This window comes from Podarcis pityusensis (assembly GCF_964106645.2).
Source record: "Podarcis pityusensis genome assembly, chromosome: 15".
Lineage (NCBI taxonomy): Eukaryota > Metazoa > Chordata > Lepidosauria > Squamata > Lacertidae > Podarcis > Podarcis pityusensis.
This window is the reverse complement of record NC_138040.1, coordinates 8,658,811-8,667,159: the sequence shown is the minus strand read 5'-3', so window position 1 is coordinate 8,667,159 and position 8,349 is coordinate 8,658,811. Positions and strand designations below refer to the sequence as shown.

The 8,349-nt window shown below is 46.1% G+C and overlaps 1 pseudogene across 1 annotated transcript; it reads left to right on the top strand.

Moving 5' to 3' along the window:
- The first annotated feature begins 6,546 nt into the window (after positions 1-6,546).
- Positions 6,547-7,188, top strand: LOC308464117 (PEST proteolytic signal-containing nuclear protein pseudogene; annotated as a pseudogene). The gene has a single exon. The product of its transcript is annotated as a PEST proteolytic signal-containing nuclear protein pseudogene (transcript).
- The last annotated feature ends 1,161 nt before the right edge of the window (positions 7,189-8,349 follow it).

Here is an 8,349-nt window from a genome sequence, read left to right as displayed (position 1 = left end):
TGCTTCCTAAGCAAACACAAGTTGTCAATATTTCTTTTAAGAAATAGGTTAAATATTTTTGTTTGTTTGCATTGTTGTTTGCATTTGCCATATTTCTGGATTGCCTTCCAACAGAAAACTGTCCACAGGGTGCTTTGCAACAACTTAAAAATACAAATAAGCAACCCACACAAAACTGAAAAAAATGAGACAAACCAAACTAATGGAATAAATAGATATTTAAAATGCAGAGGGAAGCAAAGTCATACAGGAGTATCTGGAAAACAAAAATGGTTTCTACACAACTTAACTGTGGCCAAAAGTTTAATATTCATGAATTGGAAGGATAAAGATAGGATCCTCTTTAATCAGTGTATTGATGACATGACAACACTCACAACATAAGAACGGATTACTTGTAGCCGTAGACTTTCTTTGGATAAATATATTGATATTTGGAATGAGTTTATACAGAATACACGAGGTTACTAATTGTCAGGGGCTGGACTAAGGAGGAATGGTGGGAGCCGCCACCTACCCTCTCTGCACCTTCCCAAGGAGGACAGTATAGATTTAGAACAGTGGTTTGAAGAAAGGGCCGTCAAGGAGAAAAGCTTGGAAATATTGGGGAAGCAGCAGCAGGAAGGAGAAGCACTGGAGGAGAAACAAATAACAGACTCAGTGCCTCTTTAAAGCATTCCTGACCCCTCCTCTCCCAAAACCAGATGGGCTGTGAGAGTAGCAGAACAGAAATCTCAGAGACAGAAAGCACTGACCAGCCGGCGCAGGGATGATGTAGATTAGGAGGGACAGAAGGGGTGGGACTTTATTTGGAGCATTATGTAGTAGAGACAGCGTTCCATGCTTTTTTTCTAAAAAGAAATGTTTAGGGATACTCCCATTTTCCTACTTATATTGAAATACTGGCCCTCAATGAGGTCAAACTTAGATTCACAAAACGTTTGGGGTTTTCCTGCGTACTCCCCGGAAAAAAACTGATTAGGACAATATTATGTGTGTGTGTAGGGACGTGGGTGGCACTGTGGGTTAAATCACAGAGCCTAGGACTTGCCGATCAGAAGGTCGGCGGTTCGAATCTCCCCGACGGGGTGAGCTCCCGTTGCTCGGTCCCTGCTCCTGCCAACCTAGTAGTTCAAAAGCACATCAAAGTGCAAGTAGATAAATAGGTACCACTCCGGCGGGAAGGTAAACAGCGTTTCCGTGCACTGCTCTGGTTCACCAGAAGCGGCTTAGTCATGCTGGCCACATGACCCAGAAGCTGTACGCCGGCTCCCTTGGCCAATAAAGTGAGATGAGCGCCGCAACCCCAGAGTCTGTCATGACTGGACCTAATGGTCAGGGGTCCCTTTACCTTTACCTTTATGTGTGTGTGTGTGTGTGTGTGTGTGTGTGTCTGTCTGTCTGTCTGTCTGTCTCTGTGTGTGTGTGTGTGTATGTACTGTATGTACTGTATGTATGTATGTATATGTGTACGTGTGTCTAATATTTTAAAGTGCATCTAGAACACTTTTTATTATTGATGTCATGTGTTTGCTGAGGAAGGAAGGATGAGCTGTGAAACGATTAAATAAATGGTCCCCGACTATTGTCCTATCTGGCAGGGGATGATGGAAGATGAAGTGAAATGACACTTTGTGGGCCACAAGTTTCTCACCAACAACTCCTCTGCTCTAACCACTACACCACATCCATGGCCATGGGGGGGGCAGTTTAACCACTGGTCATGAGTGCAAAGGTTTGACCAAAATACCTTCTCAGATCAGAGCTGCAGTGAGCGCCCTTTCAAATTGCTGGTGCCTGCTGACTCTTTCTGACCATGGCTTCCAGCTCAATGTTTTAATCATGTGCAGGCAAACAAAAGCAGACTTGCCAGATGAGCAGAGGAACAGAAAAGTCACACCAAGAACGGGCGCTGAGCAGGACCCATTAATTGGCCAGTGGTGGTGTGTGTTTGAGGACCATGAGGCTGCTGTCCCCTCCCAGCAAGCCTCTCTTTTCAAAACAGCACAGCATCCAGGAATTCAAATGCCTCAATCATATTTTATTCATAAATGCGGGTGCCGTTATAAACATCCCAAGGGTGGCATTGAGAGACCTCCCGCCGGTCATGAATTGGCCTAATATTTCTGCATGCATGCTCTCTGGGTTAAGTCAGTCGCAGGAGCCAAATCAATACCAGCCTCCCTGGAAGTAAATAAACAAACACCACCACCCACTCCCCAAAGCTCCTATTGCTGCGAGGAGCCAGATGTCTATGGGATGTCCACAAGCAAGATTTGAGTGACACTCTCCAATCTTGTGGTTTCCAGCAACTGGAGTTCAGAAGCATTTCCTACCTCCGCCTATTTTCCAGGGATAGTCCCAGATATACCAAAGCTGTCCTGGTTTCTGATTTCATCCCGGAATGTCCCACTTTTCCTTAGGACATTCCTATTCTCATCGGATAAATGTTGTATGGAGTTATCCAACCACTGAGCCATGTTTTTAATGTTTTAATGTTTTATTATGTTTTCATATATGTTGGAAGCCGCCCAGCGTGGCTGGGGAAACCCAGCCAGATGGGCGAGCTATTATTATTATTATTATTATTATTACAGTGGTACCTCTGGATGCGAACGGGATCCGTTCCCGAGCCCCGTTCGCATCCTGAGTAGAACATAAGATGCGATTGCACGTGCGTGGGTCGCGTTTTGCCGCTTCCGCGCATGCGCAGGATGTCATTTTGAGTGTCTGCGCATGCGCAATTGGCGAAACCCGGAAGTAACGCGCTCCGTTACTTCCAGGTGGCTGTTGAGAGTAACTTGAAAACGCTCAACCTGAAGCACGTTTAACCCAAGGTATGACTTTATTTAAAATGTCCCTATTTTCATCAGAGAAATGTTGGAGGGTATGAAAAACATATCAGGGTTAGTAGCCGCCAACAACAGCCTTATGCCCCATGAATTTGTCAAATCTTCTTTCAAAGCCATCCTTTGCCTCCTTGACCAATTGCCCCTCACCCTATATCATCTGTCCCAGGGGAGAGGGACCTTTATCACCCTAATGGCTTCTTTTCCCCTCTGGGTAACCTCCCGTGATTCACATGCCACTGGTGGGTGAGGCCAGAGGCAAAAGTGGGTGGGGCAGCTGATGTAACCTTTGTACGATTGGCTACTTTGGACTGTTGCCTCTCAATGGAACAGTCTCCCTTGCATAGCTGTCAACCTTCCCTTTTCTGTGGGGAATTCCCTTATTCCAGCGCCGTTTCCCGCTGCTTCCCGCTGCTATCCAGGATTGTTAGATATCCTGTAGACTGTCTCCGGGACAGGTGAGGCTGCTGATCCCTTATTTTCAAATCTGAAAGTTGACAGCTATGCTCCCTTGGGAGGTGGTGGGCTCTCCTTCCTTGGAGACTTTAAACCAGAGGTTGGGTGGCCATCTGTCAGGGATGCTTTAGCTGAGATTCCTGCATTGCACAGGGTTGGGCTGGATGACCCTCGAGGGTCCCCAGCCACTCTGTGATTCTACTTTCTACATGCTCCCCTCTGTAACCTCCAACCAGACAAGCAAGAGGCACTATCAGAGTTCATGTTCCAGCCAGATTAGAACACTCAAAACAGAGGCCCCGAGGGGTGTGGCCTGGGAAGATTTCAAAGGCCCAGATAGGGGTCTTTGAGGGCCACATTCATCCTTGGGCTCCGAGCTTTCTTGCTGCTGGCCTGTTCAAAGTATGTGATCATATTGCAATTGACCCAGATTTTCTCTGATGGTTGTTTTGAGAAGCAAGAATGGTGCTGTTCTATTACCGTTTTTCTCTATTACAAATTTTCTCCGCTGCAAGTTTTCTCAATAAGATTACAAACGATTTCAACAAATAAAATAGAAGATGGCCAAAGTACCCAGAACAAGCCATTATGCTGAGTGGGAAATGAAGAGGTATAGGAGGGAGGGAAAGGGGGAGAGGGTTTTTTTGTTTTGTTTTGTTTTTAAAGCCTATTTGCAAAGCTGCCTCCGTCAGTGATAATCATGATCACTCAGAACGCAAATGTCTGAGAAGATAGCAGCCTTTCAGTCACTGACAAAAATAACCGGCTCATTTGCATTTTTGTTCCAATTTGTTTTTGTACACAGGAAGGAATCTTAACAAAAAGACACCTGCTGGAAAAAAAGATGTATATATATTTTTCAATGCACTTGGGTTTTGCACCACCTGTCAGCTCGGTATCAGTTAATGGATTACCTCTGATGCCCTCATGCCAACTTCAGCTGGGACAAACCTATGCATGCAGCTTTAAGGAGGGAGAGAGAGCAAGAGAAGGCTCATAGCTCAGTGCTGAAGCATCTGTCTGGTCCCAGGCTCAATCCCCAGTATCTCCAGGTAGAATCGAGAAGGATCCCCTGCCATAAACCCTACAGAACCGCTACATGTTCTTGCAGGCAATACTTTGCTAGGTAGACCAATGGTCGGACTCCTTTCCCCCCCATCGCTGGTGAAAGGCTATAAACTCTTAATTTCTTCCAGGCACTTTCATTGTACAATGAATTTCAGGTGCAAAAGGCTCAGCAAAAGTTCTTTCTACCAGCATTGCCATTTCTCTTCCAAGCATGCCCGACTCAAAAGATCTGAGTTGCTTCCAAGCACTTCAAAGCTCTAGGACAGAGGTCAGCAAAGTTTTTCAGCAGTGGGCCGGTCCACTGTTCCTCAGACCTTGTGGGGGACCGGACTATATTTTGAAGAGGAAAAAAAAAAAAAGAATGAATTCCTATGCCCCACAAATAACCTAGAGATACATTTTAAATAAAAGGACACCTTCTACTCATGTAAAAACACGCTGATTCCTGGACCATCTGTGGGCCGGATCCAGCCTCCAGGCCTTAGTTTGCCTACCCACGCTCAAAGAGGGACATCTGACATACTCTGGCCTCCTAGAGTAGCCCTAGCCACAGCTGCTGGTTGTAGTGGAGTATCAGAGGTTGCTTGCTTCCTACTGGAGTCATCTCCCCCATCCGCTGGAGATGAAATCAAACTACGAAAATAAGCTAGCAGCCCCAAATCCCATCTCCTGCAACACACAAACCAACTGATGCTGGGAAAATAATGACCCTGACAAAATGGGCAGGGACACACACAACCATGCAGATGTTGGGAGTATGCGGGGCGAATGTATGATGAGGACATGATTTTGTTTCAACAAATAGCAGATGTGGGGGTCGGGCAGCAGCCGGCAGATGTGTTGCTTTTAATGCAAAAAAAAAAAGTCATTAGGCGGATTTGCCTTGGAAATCAATGGCAAATTACCAGCTCTTTCAGCTTTCATCCAGATTGAAGCTACTCTGTCATTTTGCTTTACCAGCCTCTTTCGTTCCATAATCACCTCATACACAATTTGTTTTCAACATTAGGGGGGGAAATCAGCATGGGTATTTTTTAAATGTATGTCCTTTCTCCTGTTATGCTATGTCTGCTTCTGGGTCTGATTAAGGGAGAACTGCTTGATAGTTGCGGTGGGAGGGGGGGAATCTATCAATTTTGGTTTCTCTCAGTTTCTCATTTTTCCAACCTTGAGTTCTGTTCTCCATCTTTCCATATATTTGTGCTTTTGCTAAACACACACACACACACCACCCAGTCCTCATGAAAATTCATCAGGACTTTAGTGTGAACTTCTCCTCACATGCAAATGCTTATACGCAATTTTGCACTTTTTTGCAAAGCCATTTCCCCCAATCATTGCCTTTTTGCATGTTATTTTCATCCACAGAGGTATTTTTATGCACGCACTTTGCCCTCGCGCATGCATTTTTGTGCACGTTGGCAGACAGGAGAACTGCTGGAAAACTCAGGAAGAGCAAATCTAGAATGAGGGCTGCGTTTCGGTCCGATGCGTTGTTACAGAAAGTGCCGCTTAGGTTAGACCTGCCTTGAAATGCAATTTGAATCAAATTTCTTCCCCATTTCTGCTTGGGTACAAATTTTGCTTCTGGCCCAGTGAAGATGGCAGTGGGTCCAGCCACAAACTGGGAACCAGCAACCTCAGCCCTTGTGGGTGTGGGCAAATGTGCCTCCCTCAGCCTGTTCCTGGCCTTCAGGATTCTCCCCATGCTGAACACCTTCATCAGCCACACTTTATACCCAACCTTGGGTGTTTTCTTGCCTGGCTGGAGAGGCTACACGGCTGGGTGGAGGGTGTGTGTGTTTATAGAAATCAGCCTGCCATAAAAAGATAAAAATATAGGTGTGTTGCTCCACCTACCTTTGCCCCTGGCCCTGTTGTCATGTGACACATGACTATTCCCCAGAAGTAAATGCTTACATCAACTTAAGATGGATGCAAAGCCGTGGGTTTTTCCAAAGGTTAAAAATGGGGTGTGGACCTGGACTCAGGACATCCTTGACAAACACCCCTAGCCCACCAACAGGAGGGCACTGCAAATCAGTGTGACATAGTCAAAGCCTACATAGAAGTAGCCCCAAATCTCAATTCACAGCTGAGCCAAAAAAGCTGCAAGTTTGACGTCAGGAGCCGGAATCAGGAGTAGGTCAGAAATAAAAAACATTGGGGGCAAATGGCGAATGGCAAAGGAGGCGACATGAAGCTGAAGCAGCCGCTTCTTGACGGAGGACCCGAAGAAGGAGGCAGAAAAACCTGTGAAAACTAAGACTGTTTCTTCCAGTAATGGAGGGGAAAGTTTGAGTCACAGCATGGAGAAGCCGGCAGCTGATGAAGGAACTGACAACCTGCTCCTGCCAAAATGTCCGCGTTCGGGTTTGCCATTGGCACACAGGTTTCGAAGGAACCATCTGCCTGCAATATCCATCAAGCTCGGAGCAAATAAACCTAAAGAGCATACTCCAAGCCTAGCTCCAAAAACACTTTCTGTAGCAGCAGTCTTCAACAGAGATGAAGATAGTGAACCTGAACAGAGGCTAAAATGTGCATGAAGAACATTGGAAGGGATGCGCCCAACTTCAACGAAGGAAATCATGGGTATTCTGACAACCAGAAGTTACAGGAACGGAACATGGAATCTCACCTTGGAAATGTCCGTGAACACAATGACTAGTTGTGTATTGAGATCTGAGTGTCGGCAGAAGCGGGAGGGTATGGTATTAAAAGAACAGTTTCCTTTTTTTAGAGTGGTGTATTGCTATTTTGGGTGCCACTTTTAAAAGTTTCTGAGTTGCGCACAAAAAAGCTGAGTTTAAAAGTACAGTGGTACCTTGGGTTAAGTATTTAATTTGTTCCGGAGGTCCGTTCTTAACCTGAAACTGTTCTTAACCTGAAGCACCACTTTAGCTAATGGGGCCTCCCACTGCTGCCGCTGCACGATTTCTGTTCTCATCCTGGAGCAAAGTTCTTAACCCGAGGTACTATTTCTGGGTTACCGGAGTCTGTAACCTGAAGCGTATGTAACTTGAAGCGTATGTAACCCGAGGTACCACTGTAGAGGTCATCTATGTTTTGTATACAGATTTCAAAGCATTTGCTCATTTTGTAGCTTCATGCAATTAATTTCACAAGGTTATGGAAAATAAAGACATTGGAAGCGGTACCTTTTTAAGAATTTTCTTTTACGACTATTCTTATATGAAGACAGAGGAAATGTTACTCTCTTTAATCTGTTTAAATTAAATGCTTCGCTAAAAAAAAAAATCAAGAAAGAAATCAAAAACACTGGTGTTAGTGAAATTAACTCTTTATTCAAAAAAACCAGAACAGTGCAGACCTAGTGATCCCAGCAACGCTTCCCAGTAGATTTGCTCCAAGAAGGTAGATGCTAGAACTGAAGGTCCTCCCTCCTTCCCAAAATATCTCAGGCTCATCTGTCTTGTCTCTCTTTGCTCCACCCTCTTCATACCTCTTCTGGTTCTGGGAGCTCAGGGTGGAGGGGAGCTGGTTGCAGCAGCAGGAGCAGACACCCTGGATTCTTCAGCTGCCAACCTCACCCCTGCCTTTTGGCCCTTGTCCTCTCCAGCCTCCTCTTCTGCCCCTGAGTCTGGACTGCTCTCTGCCACAGTCTCTTCCTGCTCACTAAACCCTGTTGCCTCTTCAGCTTCCAACACCTCCTCCCCCGAGTCTGCCCCCCTCTTCTCCCACTGCATCATCGTCCCACCACCAATCTCCTGGCTCTGAGCCTTCTTCCCCTGGGGTGTCCCTTGGGGGTTCCCCATCTGGTGCCTCCCACCACTTCTCTGCATCCATCCAGACTAGGCTGTGGTGACTGGAGCCCATTGAGGACTGGTTGGGAAGAAGGTGGGGAGCCCAACAGCAGGGGGTGCCACAGCCAACAACAGGCAGAGGCAACTGATTCTAGTTTTGTCCCCACCCCCTCCTCCCTGCTGAGTTCTACAAGTCCAATACTGAGGTC